At 43.4% G+C, this 24,696-nt stretch overlaps 1 pseudogene; it reads left to right on the top strand.

The window, feature by feature from the left end:
- LOC132867666 (zinc finger protein 585A-like) overlaps positions 1-20,302 on the top strand; it is a 418,000-nt pseudogene extending 397,698 nt beyond the window's left edge.
- Positions 20,303-24,696: the final 4,394 nt, after the last annotated feature.

Raw genomic sequence — 24,696 nt, 5'->3', positions numbered from 1 at the left:
ATCTTAAGATACAGTCAAGAACCTTTTAATTCAGCCTTCATGAGGCTTAATAATATTGGCATGAGCCATCTTTCTTGTTTCTGTATACCTCATTTAAAGGCATAGATTGATTTTAGTAAAGAAAATATAAATGTGGTATTTTTCTCCAGGTATACAGGAGCATGCAGTGTGAAGAATACATTGATGCCAAAAGAGAGATGCGTGTGAATTGGATGAGGTGAGAAATACACCAGCTCTTGGGCCGTTTTAGTGATTTTGATTTTACAGTTCCTCATTTGTTGGAAGAACTTTATCTTCTTGCTGTCACTGATATCTCTGCCATGCTTTCTCCAAGTCTCTGATCTGATTTTTACCTTTTCTGGAATGTTGCCTCACTCTTTTAGGTATGTGAATTGTGCCTGTAATGAAGAAGAACAGAATCTTGTGGCATTTCGGTATCGAGGGGGAATTCTGTATCGTTGCTGTCGACCCATTAACCCAGGACAGGAGCTATTGGTGTGGTATGAAGAGGAGCACACCAAAGAACTCAGTCCTGCACCTACAGGAACAATCGGACAGCAAGGTGTTACTTTTGTCTAAGAGGTTATAGAGGTTATTTTCTGCATTATCTTGTGACATTTCTGAGCCTAACAGTGTTTCTGGAATGAAAGCTGTTGTACAATGCAATCTGTAGTAACCAGAGCACTCCCCCAGAGGACTCATTTTGGCATGTTCCACCAACCAGGTAGGTTTTCTCTATCATATCGTAACCAACCAGAGAGGGTAAAGTCACCCCACTGCAATATCCTGCTATTGCGAAACTGACTATATAGTAAACCACAAAATACTGTTGCAGTTTTATTCATCAGGCACAATTTAACCAGAAATAGCGTAAAATGCATGGCCTGTGGATCCCAAGTGGTACAGCAGAAAACTGTTGCCCCCATCATCCTCCCCATAATCCAGATATTGCCACTTTCGAATCCTGATGATGCCACAGTCATCTGTGGTTGGGAGCTCAAGAGAGCAAAATTGTCTGGGCTCTCAGGGAGGGAGGGATGGTATACTGTCTCTTCCCTGCCCTGTCAGTTATACTAGCCAGTCATGGGTTGTTTGGTTTGGTTTATTTATGGATATAGGAAGACAAAGGGTATCCAAGGGATTACATGTAAAAGCGTAAAACACTTATTTCCAACATGGTCCCTGGTGGAAAAGGACAAGACATACAAACACATGCAACAGATATCACATATACATTCACATTCCTAAGTCATCTAATTCTCTACTTTATTCCACAAAAAACCCTGACCTTTTGTTTAAAATCCCTTTTTGTTTCTGCCATTTTAATATTTAGTGGAAGGCTATTCCATAACATAATTCCTGTATAAAAGAGAGTTACGTGCCACGCTCTTTGCAGATGGTACCTTGCAAGAGTGGACACTTGCTCTTGTTTCATAGGTGTGTTGAGTATGCACCATTACAATTTGGGATCCCAAATACTTGGGGGCTATACCATTGATAATGTTGAACATATGATTCAATTTTAGCTGTTCAACCCTTAGCTTTACAGGCAGAAAGTCCACTTTCTTAAAATCATTAAAAGTGACATGATATCTAGATGGTTTACACAATATAAAATGGATCATGTTGTTCTGCATAACCTGCATTTTATTTTTAATTTTCATTGTCAGGCCACTATACCATGCTGAACAAGCATAGTCAAAATGGCACTGAACAAGCGCTAACACAAGAAGTTTTTTTTTTTATTTTAAAATCTAACTGCCTTGTGTTACGGTATAAAAATTTCAATTTGGAAGCACTTTTGTTTAATAGCTTCTCAGCAATGGAATGACCGGTCAAAGTCTGATCCAGTATTAAACCTAAATATGTAACCGTTGTCTTTGTTTGAATTTCATTACCATTACATGTGACTTTTAACTCAGGTGCCTTTTTTATCTTGTGTTTGGTACCAAGTAAAATGCATTCAGATTTCCCCACATGTAATGACAGTCTATTATCTAACAGCCACTCTCTTGCATTACTCAGCTCATCAGTAAGGGTTTCTTGAATCTGAGAGATGTTTCTACCAGATACAAGTAGTGAGGAGTCATCAGCATAGAGAATTACTTTACATTTAACAGCTGCTGGCATATCATTTACATAAATAAGAAATAACAAAGGGCCTAAAATTGAGCCTTGGGGCACCCCACAAGATATTTGCAAAGGTTCTGACAATACCCCATCATAATCACAGATTTGACTTCTATTTGATAGGTATGATTTGAACCACTGTAATGATGCCTGGCCAAAACCCATGCATTGCAACTTAGATAAAAGAATTGAATGGTCCACAGTGTCAAACGCTTTCTGTAAATCCAATAAAACCATGGCAGTATAATTTCCTTTTTCACTTTCTTGTCTGATGTAATCACATAGGTGAGAGAGGCATGTGTTAGTGGAGTAAGCAGATCTAAAACCAGATTGGAGGTCATATAGCAAGTTGTTCTGGGACAAATACCTCTCCATCTGATCAAAGACCACTCTCTCCAAAATTTTGGACAAAGTTGGCAGAATTGACACTGGTCTATAGTTTTTAACATCTGTCCTACTATTTTTTCTTGAATAGAGGGAGTACCCTGGCCCATTTCATTTCAATTGGCACTTTACCAAGTTGTATAGACAAATTTATAATATGTGCAATAGCGCCCCCTACAACATTAGCACTGTCCTTAATGAATCTGGCTGGAATTTGATCCATGCCAGTGGCCTTGTTGGTGGATAAGGATGCTAACATCTCCCCAATCTTTTCATTTGATATTGTGCAAAGATCAAATGAGTCAGGTGATGCATCTTTGTAAATGGACCTCAGAAAGGATGCCCCAAAATTCCCAGATCCTATTGGTAGATGTGAAGCCAGACTGGCAGCGACCGTAGTGAAAAACCTATTAAAATGATTTGATATAACTTTTTTGTCAAAACAAATTGCATTGTCAATATCAATCCCGGTGTTACAGCTGTTACTATTTGATTTCCCAGCACCAATATCTTTAAGGATTTTCCACAGTTTCTTTGGTTGGTGGATATTGTCTGACACTGCTTCAGCATAGTAATCAGCTTTAGCTTTCTGTATATGATATCTTGCTTGGTTCCAGTTATATACATATTTATCAAAATCATGTTGAAGATTGGACTTAGAGTATTTTCTGTAATAGTGATCTCTCTGTCTTATTAAATCAATTATTTCAGTCGTCATCCATTTGGCTCTCTTTTGCTTTACTCTCATCTCTCTCATTGGTGCAACCATGTCCAATGCTGCTAAAAACCTCTCCTTAAACAACTTCCATGCCTGATCAGGATCCTTACTGTCCATAACTTTACTCCAATCCTGATCGGCAAGTTTTAGCTCAAAAGCCTCCTTAGAATATTGTCTTGTACATCTTATCTTTATGGAATGATGAGATCCTGATCCTAATTTACCCTTAGATGTCTTACGAGTACAGAAAATAACTTTATGGTCACTGAGACCAATGTCCAATATCCCAGAGCAGCAGATTTTTTTACAATCAGTAACCAGTATCAGATCCAAATTAGATTGTGTGCATATCTACTCTGGTTGGCTCAGTTATAAGTTGCTGTAATTCAAACACCTTGCAGAAATGTAAAAACTTTTTAAGAAGTCCATTTTTAGTAGTCAGCAACAGATTTGTATTAAAATCACCCAAAAGGATGCATTCTTTCTCCATCAACACATTACTATCAATACACACTGATTCTAAAAGTTCATAAAAGTCATTTTGTTTTGGGGGTCTGTAACGCACCCCCACCAAAATCGGCTTTGTTTTGGGCAGTCGAATTTCAACCCAAGCAGTTTCCAATGAGTCTGTCTGTAAGTCCGGGCAAGAGGTGAATGATAAATCAGTCCTAATAAAGAGGCATACCCCTCCTCCGTTCCTATTGCGGTCTCGCCGGTAGCAGTTGAAACCAGGCAGTTAGATCTCGCCATCCTCAATGGAACTGTCCAGCCACGTCTCAGTCACAGCAATCACTGCGGCTTTTGTCCTTGCGATGAACTGCCTTAACTCTTCAATTTTCGGAAGTAAACTTCTTGCGTTAAGGTGAATAAAATGTAGCCCTCTTTGATTTAAAAGTTCCAAGGACGTATCCCCTTTCTCGATCGGACTGTCATCCCCACCGAAAGATGCATCATCCTCTCGTGTAAAATCCAGGATATCGGGGGAGCACATTTCATGCACACAACAGGCATTACACACCAGCTGAATGTTTGCCTGCGCTTTGACGGCCAAAGTGTATGTTTTACGGTCTATGTTTGCACATTTTATGTGAACAAACTCGTCACACAAATCACAAGCAACTGCATTTGCATTCGATCTCAGTCTTCCCACAGTTAGGGCATGGACACCTAGGTGTTTTGCAGGTGGATGGTCCAGGGCAAGGATGAACATCCCCGCATAGCAGCAAACTTTCTGTGACAACCAGTAGCGTAACATTTATCCTTACTTCTCCAACATTTCTCCTCCTGGCGCGTTGTTTGTTGGGGGCATAATGGAACGGTCGGATTAATTGATTAAACAGTTGGTGATGTCCGAAGGGTATTTGACTGGAATGTTTGTTACCAGCTAATTCAACAAACAAACCTGCTTCCGTGTTTTTGCTAGCCGCAAATGAGTTGTACAGTCCTACGATTTGACAAAACGTCAGCAGGAAAAGTAGGATAAACTGTCCGTTGGCCATTTCATTCACCAACTTGACAGAAAAAAGTCTCTAAAACTTTAAAAACATTTAAAACCTTACCGCGCGGCTGACAGCGCTCTCAGCGCTGGGTGTGTGTGAGAGCACATATTAATAGAAATTGAGTGGATTGGGTTTTCCTTCGAGTGTGCTTTCTCCCCCCTGACATTGTATGAGTAAAATATGTGGTCAGCTGGTCAACTGGTATTACTTATCTCAGAGGAAGCACGTGATAGCCCTCCCTGGTTGGTAGCTGTTATGTGATACTGGAGAGCAGTCTGATGGGTGGGAATTGACCATGGCTAAATTAGGGAGAAGACTGAGGAGAAATCAAGGGGGGAAAAAGGGCCCTGTCACAGGAAACACATACTATCGGATAATGCTGTCAGACCTCCCCATATTACAGAAACGGGGGGACGGGACACATTATAATACTGTAATATGTCCCTGATGTGGGTGGAGTACATAAGCATGGCAGGGAGGAGCTGATGTTCTCACACACTTTTTATTTTTACTATTTTCATTGCTTTTTAGCTTCATTCACTCACTCGCTGCTCACACACAGACACACACGTGTTCTGGTTGGGAAAGCGCCCTTCTCTTCACTCTCCCTCCTTTTCTAACCTCCACTGTCACTGCAACAAACACACACAACATTAATTGACAACAGGTGCATTGACTTTGACACTCACCTTCCCTGGCCCCACCCTCCATTCACAAACTGATGCTAGGCCATGCCCCCACTGCCACATAACCCCCGACAGGATATGAATTCCGCCACCACCATCTGCGCCTGTGGACTACCTAGAATTTAAAAGGCTAGAGGGCGAGATACCAACAGGTGATCCGCGCATTGGCGTGGTTCATGATGTACAGCACGGGATTGTAGCATCAGCCACATAAAATTTTTACTTATCAGTAGCGTAAAATAGTATCTATGTAAAGTAAGACATAGAAAGCCTCACTTTAAGAGAAATTCAGGGCGAGCGTGAGCATAGGAAGTCTATAGGGTTCTTCTCTGTCACTCACCCTGTCACACACACACGCACACACCTCCTCACCCCTGTCCTATGGCCTTAGACCCTTTAAATCACGTGCTCGGTTTTGAATGGAGAGGCGGAAAGAGGAATGAATGAAGGTAGATGGAAGCCGGCGCACGGACATTTCTGACATCCTTCAGTACTCTTCAATGCTCCGAGATAGATTGACTACTACACGCTTAAGGATTAATTTTTTTTCCTTCTTCGCCCTTTTTGAGGAAGGTACATACGGACTTAAACCCACATCTGAAGAGGTGAGATCGCTCCTTTTTTTTTTTTCCTATCTTTTTTCCTGGCGAGGATTGTTTGTTTTTGGAAAGCGCACGGGCGGTGCGCGGGTTTTTGTTATACTGCTTGTACAGTGGTTGGACTAAAGACTCTGCCCTGAAGGCTATTCTCTCACTCTTTCTCACTATGCACCAACACACAATAAAATATTCACTTTGGAAATATGTTGTAAGCGCGTTTCATGCATTAAGTTACAAGATTTGTTAACGGCTCGTATCGAGTTCGTTACAGTGGAGGCCCCAGTGCGAATTTGAACGCGCTTTCTTTCTAACTTTAATTTTTCACCTTTCGCCTACTAATAGCCTTTCCTTTTCTGTCCATCATATATGGCAGAGCAGCTTGCTGAGGGGGCTTTAGAGCCTTTACATGAGTCATCTGAACAGGGAGGGTTAGACAGGCCACCAATATCCATTGATGCTGAAATGGCACATCTAGCGCACCCTCACATTACCTTTAGAGAACGGGTAGATCATCTCACTGAATCCCTTGGTAGCCTGTATCTTGGTGAGGACGAGAGCAGAACTACAAGCTCTAATGTTGAAGGTGGGGAGGGTGATGATTATAATGAGGAGGAAGAGATTAACAATGACGGTGAAGATGAAACAAATGTTACCGTGTCTCATGCGTCTGTCCAACAAGTGGAAATACACGAACTCAGAAGAGCACTTGATGAAATGAAAATTCGTTTGACTGATCTAGAAACGCAAGTGTCTGAATCAAACACCAGTATCATTAACAGAGAAGGTTTAATGAGACAAATGGTTGACAATAAAATTGAGACAGTGAAAACTTTTGCTGTTAATATTGTCGCGAAACTGGAGGATGCAGTTGTACGCTGCTTACAAAGACGTGACCATCAGTGGGAAGCTCAGTTGAGGCACTTAAAACTCACCAGCACGCCCAAACTGTCTCCTGTGAATCAGACAGAAGGACAATCACCTGTGAGGTTTCAATATGACACTCAGAGCCCCCCTAGCTTTACGGGTGTAAGAACATCTAAGCTCCCCATTAAATTGAATTTTCCCGAATTTGGTGGTGACAGTGAAATAAAAGACCCCATGACTTACATAGAGCTATGTAAGGAATTTCTGGATTTAAGACCCACACCAGACAATGAAATATTAGCCACACTGTCTTCTGTGCTGAAAGGTCCAGCCAAAAGCTGGTGGATAGCAGAGCGGAAGAACATCCATACATGGGAGGAATTTAAAACTGCATTCCTATCAGCATTCTTGTCCACTGATTTTGTTCAGGAAATTGAAGAACGGTTGCGTACTCGTATCCAGAGTCTAAATGAACCCATTAGGGACTTTGCTTACGATTATAGAGCTCTCTGTCTGAAATGGAAGCCCGACATTGATGAGGCTACATTGGTCCGCCGCATTCTCAGTAATGCCAATCCGAAAATCGCTTCAGGCCTACGTGGAACAGTGAACACAGTGGCTGAATTAGTGAAAGTAGGCAGCATGATCGAGAATGATCTAGCATCAATGAAAAATTATTGGGCACGAGTCAATAATGAGAAAGCAGCTAAACAGCAACCAAAGACAAAAAAAGCTGAAGTAATTGTTGTGAAATCTGAAACACACTCCCACGCTCCTCCCAAACATCTACCGTCTCTCCTGGCCGTCAATCTCTCTATCAGAGGTTTCCAAGGAGCCGCCCTGCTGGACACAGGGAGTACTTTCTCTCTGATGCGCGACAAACTGTGGCAGCAGATTAAGAAGCCACAGGAAAACCTGTCACCGTGTGGTGATCAGGAGTTTGCCCTGGCCAATGGGACAGCCAAAAAGGCCTTAGGGATAGTTAACTGTACCCTTGACCTCCATAACACGTACTGGACACACTCCATGTATGTCTTATCTGATGAAGATCTGGCTTTCCCTCTTATCTTAGGCCTAGACTTCTTACAAAAGAGTGGCGTGCACCTGGATTTTAAGCGGGGAACCTATGGAGTAAGAAATGGAGGGAAAATAACACACTATCTGCATCCTGACCAGAACGAGTGGGGAAATGAATGGTGTACAGTGGAACCAGCAAGAGTTCACATCTATTATGCTCTGCCTCATAGAAAGCCAGCACCTAACACATCTGTTCATCTTAGCATCTTGTCTGACTTACCCCAGCAGCCTAGGCCTGAGCTGCTACAGCTGATGAATAAGTGGCCGTTCGTCTGCTCTGGAAGACTTGGGAGGACGACCGCTGTAGAACACACCATCCGGCTGACCGATGACGTCCCTTTGCGCTGTCCATCTTATCGAGTGTCTCCACTAAAGAGGGAGATTATCCAGCAGCAACTGAAGGAGATGGAAGCTGATGGGATTATTGAGCCTTCCTCCTCCCCATGGGCCTCTCCAGTTGTTCTAGTGCCCAAGCCTGAAGGGAAATGGCGATTTTGTGTCGATTACAGGCGCCTGAATAAAAAGACTCTGTTTGATGCCTATCCAATGCCGAAGATCCATGACATCCTTGAGTCCTTTTCTGGTGCCTCGGTATTTAGCTCTCTAGATCTACGCTCAGGATACTGGCAAGTCCCAATGGACAAAGACAGTGTTGAAAAAACAGCATTCATCACGCCTTATGGTCTCTTCCATTTCCTTTCAATGCCTTTCGGTCTCAAGAACTCGGGAGCCACATTTCAGAGGCTTATGGAGACAGTCCTGGCCGAATTGAAGGGGGTATGCTGTTTTGTTTACATAGACGACATTATTGTCTTTTCAAAGTCTGAAGCTGCCCACCTGGCTGATCTGAGGAAGGTGTTTGAGAAGCTCCATCTAGCCTCACTGACCCTCAACCTGAAGAAATGTCATTTCTTCAAGACCTCCTTGACGTTCTTAGGCCATCAAGTGTCCAGCCAGGGTATTGCAGCTGACTCTGAGAAGCTCAAGGCCATCAGTGACTATCCTAGGCCTCAAAACATCAAAGAGCTCCAGAGGTTTCTGGGTCTTGCCGGCTGGTATCATAAATTCATTAAAAACTTTGCAGATCTGGCCGCCCCTCTTCACAATCTCAAAAAGAAGGATGTTGAATGGAAGTGGATGAAGGACTGTGAGAGGAGCTGGGAAAGACTGAAAGAGGCACTACAATCTCCCCCGGTGCTTGCTCATCCAGACCTGTCGAAGTCCTTTAAGGTTGCCACGGATGCTAGTGATATTGGGCTAGGTGCAGTATTGACACAGGACGATGATGATGGCGAACACGCTATTGCCTTTGCTTCCCGCCTACTGAATGGGGCCGAGAGAAACTACTCTACATCTGAAAAGGAGTGTTTGGCTGTTGTATGGGCTGTGGAGAAATGGCAACACTTCCTTGAAGGAGTCCAATTTGAAGTGGTGACAGACCATGCAGCCCTGTCTTGGGTCTTTAACACCCCCAAAACTTCTTCACGCCTCATACGCTGGGCACTGAGACTCCAGCCCTTCACCTTTACTGTGCGTTACAGAAAGGGTACATTAAATGTTGTTCCCGACGCCTTGTCACGCAGTCCAATGTCCGCTGATAATACCACCATAATGACACCACGCCTCGCTATATGTGCTGCCTCCACAAAAGTGGTCGTTGATCTGCCCAACTCCCTGGATGAAATTTCTGCTGCTCAAGGAAGAGACACTTACATCGCAGGGGTCCGTGGGCAGATGTCTTCCTCTGACTCTGTTTCTCCTAGCCGCATCACCTTTGTTGACCAGCAGGGGCTGCTTTACAGGCGAGTCCCAATTACACGGGATGGGCACAAATTCCAGCTAGTTGTCCCAAAGGAGCTGCAGTCCACTTTCTTGCAGTATTACCATGACAATCCTTTAGGCGGACACTTTGGGCGCCTGAAGACCCTCCGGCACATCCTAGAGGTTGCTTGGTGGCCCGATATCCGCAAAGACACCTGGGCCCACATCAGAGAGTGTACTGTCTGCCAGCAACATAAGCCTTCCAATTCTAAACCCAGTGGTCTGCTGCAATCGACCCAAGTGTTAGAGGTTGGTGAAATGATGGGTATTGACATCATGGGCCCATTTCCTCGCAGCCGCAAGGGTAACTGCTACTTGGTGGTCCTTGTGGATTATTACTCCAAATGGACAGAGTTGTTCCCTGTGCGTGATAGCCGGACCCCAAAGCTAGTAAGGATTCTCACAGAAGAGATATTCACGAGGTGGGGTACACCAAAATATCTTCTATCCGACAGGGGGAGCCAGTTTACCAGTCACCTCTTGAAAGCTGCCTGCAAATCATGGGGAGTGATAAATAAGTTCACCACAAGCTATCATCCACAAACGAACCAGACTGAGCGGGTCAACCGAACACTCAAAACCATGATAGCCTCCTATGTGGGGGAAAAACATAACAACTGGGACCAGTGGGTACATGAGTTCCGGTTCGCCATCAACTCTTCATGGCAAGAGTCCACTGGTTTTGCACCAGCCATGCTGCATCTGGGACATAGTCTCAAAGGTCCTCTTGACCAACTTTTGTCAAAGGCTCTGCCTCCAACCTCCTCGCAACACTCTCTACTGGAAAGACAGCTGGAACTGTCGAAACAAGTGGCTGCCAATGTAAAAAGAGCACAGGACAAACAAACTAAATATTACAACTTAAAAAGGAGAAACATGGAACTTTTTGAAGGGGACATGGTGTGGGTCAAAGCCCATCCACTATCTGATGCTGTAAAAGGATTCTCAGCCAAACTGGCACCAAAGTGGACGGGACCATGCATTGTAAAGAAGAAATTGGGAGCCCTAAATTACAAGGTTCAGTTCCCTGACAAGTCCACTGACAATGTGAACGTGGTGAATCTTAAACCCTACTTTGGTCCTTCTCTCGACATATCCAGTCTGGGGGGGGGAACTATGTAGCATCAGCCACATAAAATTTTTACTTATCAGTAGCGTAAAATAGTATCTATGTAAAGTAAGACATAGAAAGCCTCACTTTAAGAGAAATTCAGGGCGAGCGTGAGCATAGGAAGTCTATAGGGTTCTTCTCTGTCACTCACCCTGTCACACACACACGCACACACCTCCTCACCCCTGTCCTATGGCCTTAGACCCTTTAAATCACGTGCTCGGTTTTGAATGGAGAGGCGGAAAGAGGAATGAATGAAGGTAGATGGAAGCCGGCGCACGGACATTTCTGACATCCTTCAGTACTCTTCAATGCTCCGAGATAGATTGACTACTACACGCTTAAGGATTAATTTTTTTTCCTTCTTCGCCCTTTTTGAGGAAGGTACATACGGACTTAAACCCACATCTGAAGAGGTGAGATCGCTCCTTTTTTTTTTTTCCTATCTTTTTTCCTGGCGAGGATTGTTTGTTTTTGGAAAGCGCACGGGCGGTGCGCGGGTTTTTGTTATACTGCTTGTACAGTGGTTGGACTAAAGACTCTGCCCTGAAGGCTATTCTCTCACTCTTTCTCACTATGCACCAACACACAATAAAATATTCACTTTGGAAATATGTTGTAAGCGCGTTTCATGCATTAAGTTACAAGATTTGTTAACGGCTCGTATCGAGTTCGTTACAGGATGTTCCTCGCCCTCCACCTCCTGGGACAAAACAGCCCTCTGTCCAATGCGTCCGTCTGCAAAATAAAAGGGAGAGAGAAGTCAAGGGAGTGTAAAAGTGGCCCCCACACAGTGCAGCTTTTACCTTGGTTGAAAGCCTGTTGGCACTGTTCCGTCCACTGGACCAGATCTGGTGCTCCCTTTTTAGTGAGATCAGTCAGCAGGCTGGTGATGTCCGAATAATTAGGTATGAACCTATGATAGTAGCCAGCCAGCCCCAGAAATGGCCTCGCTCCCTTTTCAGTCTTGGGCAGGCCACAATCGCTGAAGTTTTGTCAATTTGGGGATGCACCTGCCCATGACCTCAAGTGGAAACCCAGATACCATACTTCCACTCGCCCAATTGCACACATTTTCAGGTTAGCTCTGAGCCCCGCACATCTCAGCAAGTCTAGAACGGCCCTAAAGTGTTCAAGGTGCTGCTGCCAATCATTGCTGTATACGTATCATAATGTCATCAAGGTTCATTGCTGCATACGCGGCATGGGGACGGAGGATCTTGTCCATGAGCCACTGGAACGTAGCAGGAGCCCCAAATAACCCAAAAGAAAGCATGACAAACTGGTGTAATCCAAAGGGTGTGGAAAAGGCCGTTTTCTCTCTGTATAGAAGAGTCAAGGGGATCTGCCAATATCCCTTTGTTAAATCCAGTGTCGAATAAAAGCGAGCAGCACCTAACCGATCGAGCAACTTATCAATGCGAGGCATTGGGTATGCGTCGAATTTAGACACCGTGTTGACTTTTCTGTAGTCTACACAGAACCGGACCGACCTATCGGTCTTGGGTACCAGGCCCACCGGGCTGCTCCAGTCATTGTGTGACTCCTTAATTATGCCTATGTTGAACATGGCCTTGAGTTCATCCCAAACCACCTTTTTCTGTGTTCGGGTAAGGGTGGCTATGCACCACCACCCCTGGGGACATCTCAATGTGGTGTTCTATGAGGTGGGTGTGGCCGGGAAGGGGCAAGAACACGTCGGATAACTCTTTGCAACTTGGCAACCTCTGTGAGTTGGGCCAGTGAGAGGTGGTCTCCACAAGGGACCAGAGTGGTTTGGGTTGTTGGTTTGGTTGTTTTTACCTCCGATCCCAGCTTCTCTGGAAGTACCAATGCCAACGCCACAGGGACCCCCTCGTTCCAATGTTTTAAGTGGTTGAAGTGGTATATTTGCAGAGCCCTGCCCCGATCCATTCGCTTCACCTCATAGTCAACGTCCCCGATTTGCCGTGTGATCTCGAAGGGCCCTTGCCATTTGGCAACTAATTTGGAGCTTGAAGTGGGCAATAACACAAGTACTTTGTTTCCCGGCGTGAACTCCCTAAGGTTCCTGGGTTAAATATGTGAGGGTGTGGAGCTTTGCGTGCAGGTCGAGAACATACTGAATTTCGTTCTTGCTGGTTGAAGGTCCCTCCTCCCAATTTTCCTGCAGCACGTCCAAAATGCTGCATGGCTTTTGCCCATATAATAATTCAAATGGTGAAAACCCCATGGAGGCTTATGAGACTTCTCGTACTGCGAATAGCAGGGGTTGGGGCCATTTATCCCAATTACATGCATCTTCGCTTACAAACTTACAAACCCTACTAAATCATCTGTTTGTGGGTGATGGATGCTGGTGTGGATAGATTTAATTCCCTACAGCTCACGAAGTGTGTGTGACATAAACATAGTGCCTTGGTCTGTCAGGATTTCTTTAGGAATCCTGACCCGGGAGAGAACACGGAAGAGTGCTTCCGCAACACTGCATGCCTCTGCACACAGTGCGGAGCATGGCCTGCTTCTGGATATCGTGTTGCATAGTCCACCAGAACTAAAATAAAGCAATATACTTGTACTGACTGATCTAATGGCCTGACGAGATCCATACCAATTCTCTCGAATGTTGAATGGATGTTGAATGGAAGTGGATGAAGGACTGTGAGAGGAGCTGGGAAAGACTGAAAGAGGCACTACAATCTCCCCCGGTGCTTGCTCATCCAGACCTGTCGAAGTCCTTTAAGGTTGCCACGGATGCTAGTGATATTGGGCTAGGTGCAGTATTGACACAGGACGATGATGATGGCGAACACGCTATTGCCTTTGCTTCCCGCCTACTGAATGGGGCCGAGAGAAACTACTCTACATCTGAAAAGGAGTGTTTGGCTGTTGTATGGGCTGTGGAGAAATGGCAACACTTCCTTGAAGGAGTCCAATTTGAAGTGGTGACAGACCATGCAGCCCTGTCTTGGGTCTTTAACACCCCCAAAACTTCTTCACGCCTCATACGCTGGGCACTGAGACTCCAGCCCTTCACCTTTACTGTGCGTTACAGAAAGGGTACATTAAATGTTGTTCCCGACGCCTTGTCACGCAGTCCAATGTCCGCTGATAATACCACCATAATGACACCACGCCTCGCTATATGTGCTGCCTCCACAAAAGTGGTCGTTGATCTGCCCAACTCCCTGGATGAAATTTCTGCTGCTCAAGGAAGAGACACTTACATCGCAGGGGTCCGTGGGCAGATGTCTTCCTCTGACTCTGTTTCTCCTAGCCGCATCACCTTTGTTGACCAGCAGGGGCTGCTTTACAGGCGAGTCCCAATTACACGGGATGGGCACAAATTCCAGCTAGTTGTCCCAAAGGAGCTGCAGTCCACTTTCTTGCAGTATTACCATGACAATCCTTTAGGCGGACACTTTGGGCGCCTGAAGACCCTCCGGCACATCCTAGAGGTTGCTTGGTGGCCCGATATCCGCAAAGACACCTGGGCCCACATCAGAGAGTGTACTGTCTGCCAGCAACATAAGCCTTCCAATTCTAAACCCAGTGGTCTGCTGCAATCGACCCAAGTGTTAGAGGTTGGTGAAATGATGGGTATTGACATCATGGGCCCATTTCCTCGCAGCCGCAAGGGTAACTGCTACTTGGTGGTCCTTGTGGATTATTACTCCAAGTTATTATTGCTCCACAGTGCGGAGCATGGCCTGCTTCTGGATATCGTGTTGCATAGTCCACCAGAACTAAAATAAAGCAATATACTTGTACTGACTGATCTAATGGCCTGACGAGATCCATACCAATTCTCTCGAATGGGGTCTTGATTAGAGGGAGCAGGCGCAAAGGCACTTTTGGAGTGGCCGTGAGATTTACTAATTGGCATTCGTGGCATGCTGCACACCACCAATGAACGTCCCCGCAAACCTCTGGCCAATAAAACGCACCATTATTCGGTAGGGTGCATCAGTTGCCCTCACTTTCATAAAATCTGATGCATTTTTGTTTGGGTGTTCCTTTTCACCAATAAAGACATCCTGCACAATTTTCTGACCATATTCAAAAGTCTAATGGTGGCACCATGAGGTTCATTTTTTGCCAAAAAACACTTATTTTATGTTTTCGCGTAAGGTTTGAATCACAATGTTGGACTCCATTTATTGATTTCTTGTGACCCAGAGATCATGCTAAGAACCTTTGCAAGGGATTGAGAAGCATTAATGTGATTCATAATACATTTGTATTGTTTAAAAGTAGTTGAACAATGATTCAATGAACAGCTAAAACTCAAACTTTTGCTTGATAATATATTTAGAATATGTACTAAAAATGTGTATCTAAGATATTTGGTATACTCTATAAGGTGCCATAATGTTCCATGAAAAGTGATCGAAATTTTGTCATAAAAGTCATACAATAGCAGCTTTTTCCTAACTTTGAGCTGCTGGTGCCACCATTAAACTTTTGAATTTTGTCAAAATATTTCACCCAGTGTGTTTTCTTACCAAAAGGAACATAAAAACAAAAATGCATCATGATCGGAGGAACTTTTCATTTTTAGGGGCCAACTGATGCACCCTATTATTTGGGGTAGTTTTATATCCTGTCCTAGGTGTCCAGTCATGGGATTAAAGTGAGCCACAGGGAACACAGGTTCTCTATGGCTCTTAGGGATTAACAACTGGTGTTATCTGTTCACCAGTTTGAGTGTCCTGCGTCACTTGATACAGCCTGTCCTTAATAGTGAAATGCAGGAAGGAGGGTGTCATATTTGGCTAGAGAGTTTGACCATCCATTACTTTCACTTGGTCAAATGCATGACGCAAATTCTTGTGTCGCGACTACTCTAATAGGAAATCCTCAAGGGAATCACCGAGAGAGGGAGGAGGGGCTAGCTGCTCCTTACTCTTTGCATCGCATTGATGTAGACAGCTCTGTGACAGCTTCCCCAGTCAATGCCACACCAGGATCCCCCCATGACGCAGGATCCACCCCTTATTGTGTGTTCTATTAAATTTCTGAATCCCGGCCAATCAGTCCCCAAAATCAGAGGGTGGGTGAGACGAGGATTAACTGCCATCTTTATGCTTTTGTCCCTGAAATAGAATATGGATCGGCACTAGAGGATAATTATGAACATCCCCATGCATGCACACAACCTTCACTGCTTGTGCTGTCCCCAATGCCTCACCTTGCACCAGGCTTTGGTGGATTGAGGTCTGATGTATCCCCTTGGACACTTCCCGGTATACGATACGCTCTGGTCCAATAGGGGGCAGTCTCTGGCGCGTAGGGGATCCAGATCACAACTCCCACCTCCATTGTGGAGCACTGACTCTGGAGATGTCCCAGCTCCCCGCAGCGCCAGCATACCAGCCCAGACTTTCCCTCTGCACTGGTGTTATGGGCATCACTCACCTGGGGTGGAGAAGAGACAGACTTGGAAGAAGAACACGGGAGACACCATGGATGCGGTGGGCCGGCTGGAGGGGAACCGCCCCCCATCTCCGCAGTGGGGGAATGGGGTGGGGATGGGAAAAGGAGGGAGGGGGAAGAAGAGAGAAAAAGAGAAAAGGCCTGCTGCTGGAACCGCTGCCAGATGGTCCTCTGCCAACTCGATGGCTTGACCCAGTAACACCGGGCGATGACACTGGACCCATTCCGCCGTTCCTTCCAGAAGACCCGCAGTGAAGTGCTCCAGTGTCACCAGGTCGATGATCCCCTCAGCGTCACAGTTGTTTGCCCTCTGCCACTGCCAGCAGGCGTCCTGGAGCTGTTGGCCAAATGCAAACGGCTGGCCGACCTTCTCCAATGTCAGCGTCCAGAAGCACTGACGATGTTCCGGGGCGTGGCTGACACACTGCAGGATGGCTCACTTCAGGTCCACGTATATGAGCCAACTGTTGGCGGAGAGCTGCCGCACGGTGAGCTGCACCTTGCCGGTCAGTAGTGGAAGTAGGCATGCCACTTGATTGGCCACCCCCATGCTTCGGCAGCTTGCTCGAAGAGAGCGATGAAGGTCTGTGGATCATCGTGTGAGCCCATCTTCGTGAGGGTAAGGTGGGGAGGGTCTGCCGCGGTGGCAATCCAGGCCCCCGCCAAGACGAGCAGAATGCCTGGCGATCTTCCTGCTGGGCCAGCATCAAGGATTCAAAGCATTGCTCTTGTTCCTTCCGGAAGGCGGTCAGCACTTGATGCTGGTTCTGCTGGGTGGTAACAAGGGCATGGATGAGATCCTTAAATGGGGAGGACTGCATGTGGTGATTCCCTTCCATACTCCTGGCTTTCGGCACCACTATAGTATGTCCCTGATGTGGGTGGAGTAAAGAAGCATGGCAGGCGGGAGCTGATGTTCACACGCACTTCTTTATTTTTACTATTTACCTTGCTTTTCAGCTTCATTCTCTCACTTGCTCATTGCTCATACACGAACACACACTTGTTCTGGCCGGGAGAGCTCCCTTCTCTTCGCGCTCTTCCATCATGCTGATGTTAGAAAAGGAGGGATCCTTTTCTAACCTCCACCGTCACTGCAACAAATACGCACACAACATTTAATTGACAACAGGTGCATTGACTTTGCCACTCACCTTCCCTGGCCATGCCCCTGCTGCCACAAATACATTCAGTGCAATCCAACCAGCTGGCTAAAGAGAAGTTAGTTGAACACACATGCAGCATGCCTGAACCAAGCGAAGTTGTTAATTGGCTAATGCACATGTCAGTCAAACCCATCAACCATTATACAAATCAATTGGAACACATTTGCCTTATTTCAGGAGTATATGTGATGATGCTTATATTATCAAGCATTTTAACAAGCAATAACATTTTTAGTATTTTTATGGAATTCAGTGATTCCACAAGAGTCATGCCATGGAGAAATAATGTTTTAATTATGTTTATTTTTAGCTCCTCAAACTCTTGTAGCTGAAGAACTTCAACATGTTAAGGGACAAATAGCATCAGATGAATGAATAATTAAACAGGTGGAGGTTTGGTTGCTTTATTACAACAAACCACACCGTGGCATTCTTCAAATACTGCAGTAAGGAAATTCCTATACTACTGCAGAACTACTTGAATGCCATCTGAATCGTTGCAGTCTGTCCCTTTTTTATACGCCTACATTTTTATTTAATTAAATGACTAATGTCTTAATTTCTGGATGTTGGCTTTCTTTCTTTCATCAGTTACATTAATATGAATCAACTGGGTTTCACAAAATCCCACAATTTTTAATTTCATTAAATTTGTGTGTTATTGAAATTAATCTGTTTTAAACTTGACAACCTAATCCATATGAAAAATACAGACTTTCTTGTGTAAATGCTACTAGAAACCATTTGCAAATAAATCTATTCGTATCCAGCATGATAAATAAGGCCCATTTTTGGATCTTTGAATGCAAGGGCTGAGTTTCCTTCACAATCCTGGACGAGCTGTAAATAAGGCAAGGCTTGCCATTACCGTAACTAGACTTGACATTAGATCAAACAGAAACCAACAACTCCCCCTTGGTCGCTCAGACCCACGGGGCTATGGCCAATGCTGTGCATAGCTGCTCTTCTAGTACCTTTATTGAATCTACAGTACCAGTACTCCTAGTTAGAGACTGCTATATATTAGTCCTCAAACTTTTTTGTCTCAGTCTTGATTCATGTAGAATCTTGAATGTTTGAGGTTCAGTAAAAATGCTCCCTTACATTGGGTTAGTGTTATATTTTATAATCTTGTTGCATTTCATGTTCAATTTCTGATTTTTTCCTTTCACTTCTCCAGAAGTAAAGAAGACTTTGCTGCAGGTCTTTTCCTGCTCCACATGTCCTCGTTCCTATGCATCTCAAATTTACCTTGACAAACACATCCAGAGATGCCACTATGAAGAGTATGTGAGACTGCAGGAATCAGGAGAGATTAAATATGAGCTTCAGATCTCCTCCAAATGCTCCAGTAGTCAGCCAACATCATCTGATACTCTCAGTTTTGACACTTCTCATAATGATATACAGAAGGAAATTCACCACTGCTCAGACTGTGGAAAGAGTTTTGGTCATCAGAATGTACTCAAGACACACCAGTGCAGTCACACAGGAGAGAAGCCGTATCACTGCTCAGAGTGCGGAAAGAGTTTTACTAAACAGAGTGCTCTCCAACGACACCAGCGTATTCACACAGGAGAGAAGCCGTATCACTGCTCACAGTGCGGAAAGAGTTTTACTCAGCAGAGTCATCTCCAACAACACCAGTGTATTCACACAGGAGAGAAGCCGTATCACTGCTCACAGTGTGGGAAGAGTTTTACTCAGCAGAGTACTCTCCAACGACACCAACGCATTCACACAGGAGAGAAGCCGTATCGCTGCTCACAGTGTGGGAAGTGTTTTACTCACCAGAGTGCTCTCCAAACACACCAGCGCATTCACACAGGAGAGAAGCCGTTTCACTGCTCACAGTGTGGGAAGAGTTTTACTCAGCAGAGTAATCTCCAAAAACACCAGCGCATTCACACAGGAGAGAAGCCGTATCACTGCTCACAGTGTGGGAAGAGTTTTACTCAGCAGAGTGCTCTCCAACAACACCAGCGCATTCACACAGGAGAGAAGCCGTATCACTGCTCACAGTGTGGGAAGAGTTTTACTCAGCAGAGTGATCTCCAAAAACACCAGCGCATTCACACAGGAGAGAAGCCGTATCACTGCTCACAGTGTGGAAAGAGTTTTACTCGTCAGAGTGATCTCCAAGCACACCAGCACATTCACACAGGAGAGAAGCCGTATCACTGCTCACAGTGTGGGAAGAGTTTTACTCGTCAGAGTGATCTCCAAAAACACCAGCGCATTCACACAGGAGAGAAGCCATATCACTGCTCACAGTGTGGAAAGAGTTTTACTCGTCAGAGTGATCTCCAAAAACACCAGCGCATTCACATAGGAGAGAAGCCGTATCACTGCTCACAGTGTGGGAAGAGTTTTACTCAGCAGAGTGATCTCCAACGACACCAGCGCCTTCACTCAGGAGAGAAACTGCATCACTGATCAGTCTGGAAAGATGTTTACTTATTCAGTTACATTTAAAACCTACAAGTGCACCAACTTGTAGGCATTGCATGATTTAAAATTGTCAAATTAAATATGGTTATTATTACAGTTTTGGCTGAAAATGACCTGTACTTTGAACTTTATTGTTCATGTTATATGACCGTTTTAAAATACGTAACCTTATAGTGATGTTTAAAACAAGACTATTCTTGTTTTCTTTTGATCTTAAGTAGTCATTAATTACCACCATACAAGTGACAATTAAACTGCACCACTATTATCAATGTAATACTGCAGCATGAGACTAATTGTTAATGGAATTTGTACTGATCAGGAGTTTAATGTACTATAATAGAACTGTGGATCAAACCAAATGAGTATGGACCATTTGAAATGAAGCTGTTCCAGCTATATGCATCCACCTTGTCTCATTGGTAGAGGAGAAGCCATCAGTTATTTATAATGATAATCTAGGAATCGTACAAAACCTGAACAAAAATTCAGTATGTTTGAAGTACTTTATCCTAATATATGTAGCTAAAAAAATAATTCTACCTGGTCAGTTCAGCTAATTATTATTTCCTGACCCGTGGTCTATATTCTGAAGTTCTTTCTGAATTTGCGCATTTCATCTCAAACCTGGTTGTTTATTGAGACAACAGATTGTTAGAGACGTTATTTGTTTTGATCACCTGGAAGAGACTGAGAACAGCATTCCTGTCCATTCTAGATTCAGTAGGGGTTAATGAGTGTCACGGGATCTAACCCTATTTTTTTTGAGGTTTTTGTATGATTCCTAATCGTCACATTCTCGATCTAATACTTGCATTTGTATTAAATATAGAAAATATAGTCACACTTATACAGTCTGAAGCTCCCTCAGACCATTACCTCATCTCTTTTGAAATGTCTTAATATATGCACCTTGCATGCCATCACATCAAAAGTACATTCACATCAACTACTGCATAAAGTTTTATCAGTAGTCTCCCAGAGTTATCAATTTGATTGGATCCCCGTTAGACCCCACAGAACTTGATCAGCCAACTGAATGCTTACAGTCAACGTTCTGCTTTACTTTAGATAATGTAGCTCCACTTAAAAGAAAATAATTCAGGAGAAAATAAAATAAAACCTAGCACCCTGGTATAACAATCACACATGCACCTTAAAACACAAAATTGATAGTATTCCATTTAGCATGGAAGGAGAGCCTCTGGAACTACAAAGGGAAGCTTTTAATGCTGCGAGATCAACAACTCTCTCCACCCTAATAGAAGATAACAAAATCTTAAATTTTTATGTAATACTAAAGTATTACATCAAAATTTAAGATTTTGCTAAAGCAAAATGAACTAGAAATAAGACCACCACAGAAATTGATTTTATATGCACATATGTAATCACGACCATACATACACCTTAAGTAATCACAAATGTACTCTGATTCATATAACCACACGTACAGATTTCTTTTTATGCTGATTAAATACTAATTCAAAGTTGTGTGTTAATTTTCAGTAAAGAATGACCTGGCGACTTGTCCAGGGTGTACCCCGCCTTTCGCCCATAGTCAGCTGGGATAGGCTCCAGCTTGCCTGCGACCCTGTAGAAGGATAAAGCGGCTAGAGAGAATGAGAATAAATGAAGTTAATTCTCTTAAAAGTAATAATAAATTGGTTTATGAATTATCATAATTACAGTAATATATAGACTTAGGCACTGCCTAAAAGCGGAGCTCCCATCTGTTTCTGGGTTGTAGAATTTTCTTATATCATAGCCAGTCTCTTTTGTTTTATTTCTTTACTGGCTAGCACTGGCCACTGGGGGGGGTGACTGGTAATTACAACCCCGATTCCAGAAAAGTTGGGACAAAGTACAAATTGTAAATAAAAACGGAATGCACTGATGTGGAAGTTTCAAAATTCCATATTTTATTCAGAATAGAACATAGATGACGTATCAAATGTTTAAACTGAGAAAATGTATCATTTAAAGAGAAAAATTAGGTGATTTTAAATTTCATGACAACACATCTCAAAAAAGTTGGGACAAGGCCATGTTTACCACTGTGAGACATCCCCTTTTCTCTTTACAACAGTCTGTAAACGTCTGGGGACTGAGGAGACAAGTTGCTCAAGTTTAGGGATAGGAATGTTAACCCATTCTTGTCTAATGTAGGATTCTAGTTGCTCAACTGTCTTAGGTCTTTTTTTGTCGTATCTTCCATTTTATGATGCGCCAAATGTTTTCTATGGGTGAAAGATCTGGACTACAGGCTGGCCAGTTCAGTACCCGGACCCTTCTTCTACGCAGCCATGATGCTGTAATTGATGCAGTATGTGGTTTGGCATTGTCATGTTGGAAAATACAGGGTCTTCCCTGAAAGAGACATCGTCTGGATGGGAGCATATGCTGCTCTAGAACCTGGATATACCTTTCAGCATTGATGGGGTCTTTCCAGATGTGTAAGCTGCCCATGCCACACGCACTAATGCAACCCCATACCATTAGAGATGCAGGCTTCTGAACTGAGCGCTGATAACAACTTGGGTTGTCCTTCTCCTCTTTAGTCCAAATGACACGGTGTCCCTGATTTCCATAAAGAACTTCAAATTTTGATTCATCTGACCACAGAACAGTTTTCCACTTTGCCACAGTCCATTTTAAATGAGCCTTGGCCCAGAGAAGATGTCTGTGCTTCTGGATCATGTTTAGATACGGCTTCTACTTTAAACTATAGAGTTTTAGCTGGCAACGGTGAATTGTGTTCACAGATAATGTTCTCTGGAAATATTCCTGAGCCCATTTTGTGATTTTTCAACACAGAAGCATGCCTGTATGTGATGCAGTGCCGTCTAAGGGCCCGAAGATCACGGGCACCCAGTATGGTTTTCCGGCCTTGACCCTTACGCACAGAGATTCTTCCAGATTCTCTGAATCTTTTGATGATATTATGCATTGTAGATGATGATATGTTCAAACTCTTTGCAATTTTACACTGTCGAACTCCTTTCTGATATTGCTCCACTATTTGTCGGTGCAGAATTAGGCGGATTGGTGATCCTCTTCCCATCTTTACTTCTGAGAGCCGCTGCCACTCCAAGATGCTCTTTTTATACCCAGTCATGTTAATGACCTATTGCCAATTGACCTAATGAGTTGCAATTTGGTCCTCCAGCTGTTCCTTTTTTGTACCTTTAACTTTTCCAGCCTCTTATTGCCCCTGTCCCAACTTTTTTGAGATGTGTTGCTGTCATGAAATTTCAAATGAGCCAATATTTGGCATGAAATTTCAAAATGTCTAACTTCCGACATTTGATATGTTGTCTATGTTCTATTGTGAATACAATATCAGTTTTTGAGATTTGTAAATTATTGCATTCCGTTTTTATTTACAATTTGTACTTTGTCCCAACTTTTTTGGAATCGGGGTTGTACTAACACTGACCACTAGGTGGTGTGTATGACTTGTAATTGCTAACACTGGCCACTAGGCGGTGTGTATGAGTGGTGGTACACGTACATGGACAAACCACAAAAAAATCGACTCTATGGGTTTACCATTAAGGCCCACGCAGGAGCTCCGCTAAAATACAGCAAAGACATTGAGAGAGTTTATACTGAAGGTTGTTTTCTGTTAAATCACAGGCCTATTCAAAAAGTGTAATCTTATAGTGTGGGAGACTGGCCAAGGACACGAGTGTTGCGCTAGTTACCACCTGCGGCCTGTATTAGTCTTTAACTTGATTTGACCCCAGCCATTTTGAATCATGTATTGTACATGCTGAATGCTGTATACCACCTCTTATCATGTGGTTTGATTCTTTCTGAATGGACCATTTATGCTGGAAAATTTGGCTCAGTTGATGCAAAATATGAGAGGTGTGAGGTGTATTGCCCAATAGAAAATGTTGAAGTGGTATAACGGGACATGATAACCAATGAAATTATTTGTATACACCTGTGTTTTTTCTTTGAGACAGTACAAAATGAGAGCTTTGTAATTTTGACTCTGTTCACTCTGCAGACCGAAGACAGCTTTTATTATTTGATATAATAAAAGTCTAAACCTTTCTGCAACCTCTGGGACTTTGAATTATTTTTTGCTTGGAGAGTTAGAGAGTTGCCACAACAAAACATGCATGCCTTCAGTATGTACGTAATAGTGATGACTTAAGTTTTTTCAGTGGAAAATTTGAAAATATCAGGCAAAAATATCAAACTATTAATTTGAAACTAGGCAATTTAATAAGTATCCCTGTAGAGAACAATAGAACTACATCAGAGCAATGATTTTTGTTTTACACCCTTTAGAGAGACCGAACTAATTTCACTTATTTCCTCATCAAAATCTTCAACTTGTATACTTGTCTGTATGATTCTTCAATCAGATAACTGTAACAGAAACTTCTAATCAACACTTCAGAATGCTTAGTAGGGCGCATCAGTTGCCCTCACTTTCATAAAATCTGATGCATTTTTGTTTGGGTGGTCCTTTTCACCAATAAAGACATCCTGTAAAATTTTTTGACCATATTCAAAAGTCTAATGGTGGCACCATGAGGTTCATTTTTTGCCAAAAAACGCTTATTTTATGTTTTTGCATAAGGTTTAAACCACAATGTTGGACTCCATTTATTGATTTCTTGTGACCCAGAGATCATGTTAAGAACCTTTGCAAGGGATTGAGAAGCATTAATGTGATTCATAATACATTTGTATTGTTTAAAAGTAGTTGAACAATGATTCAATGAACAGCTAAAACTCAAACTGTGCTTGATAAT

This window comes from Neoarius graeffei, chromosome 19 (assembly GCF_027579695.1).
Source record: "Neoarius graeffei isolate fNeoGra1 chromosome 19, fNeoGra1.pri, whole genome shotgun sequence".
In the NCBI taxonomy this organism is placed as follows: Eukaryota; Metazoa; Chordata; class Actinopteri; order Siluriformes; family Ariidae; genus Neoarius; species Neoarius graeffei.
The sequence above is the reverse complement of the archived record's forward strand: the minus strand, read 5'-3'. Positions and strand labels throughout refer to the sequence as shown.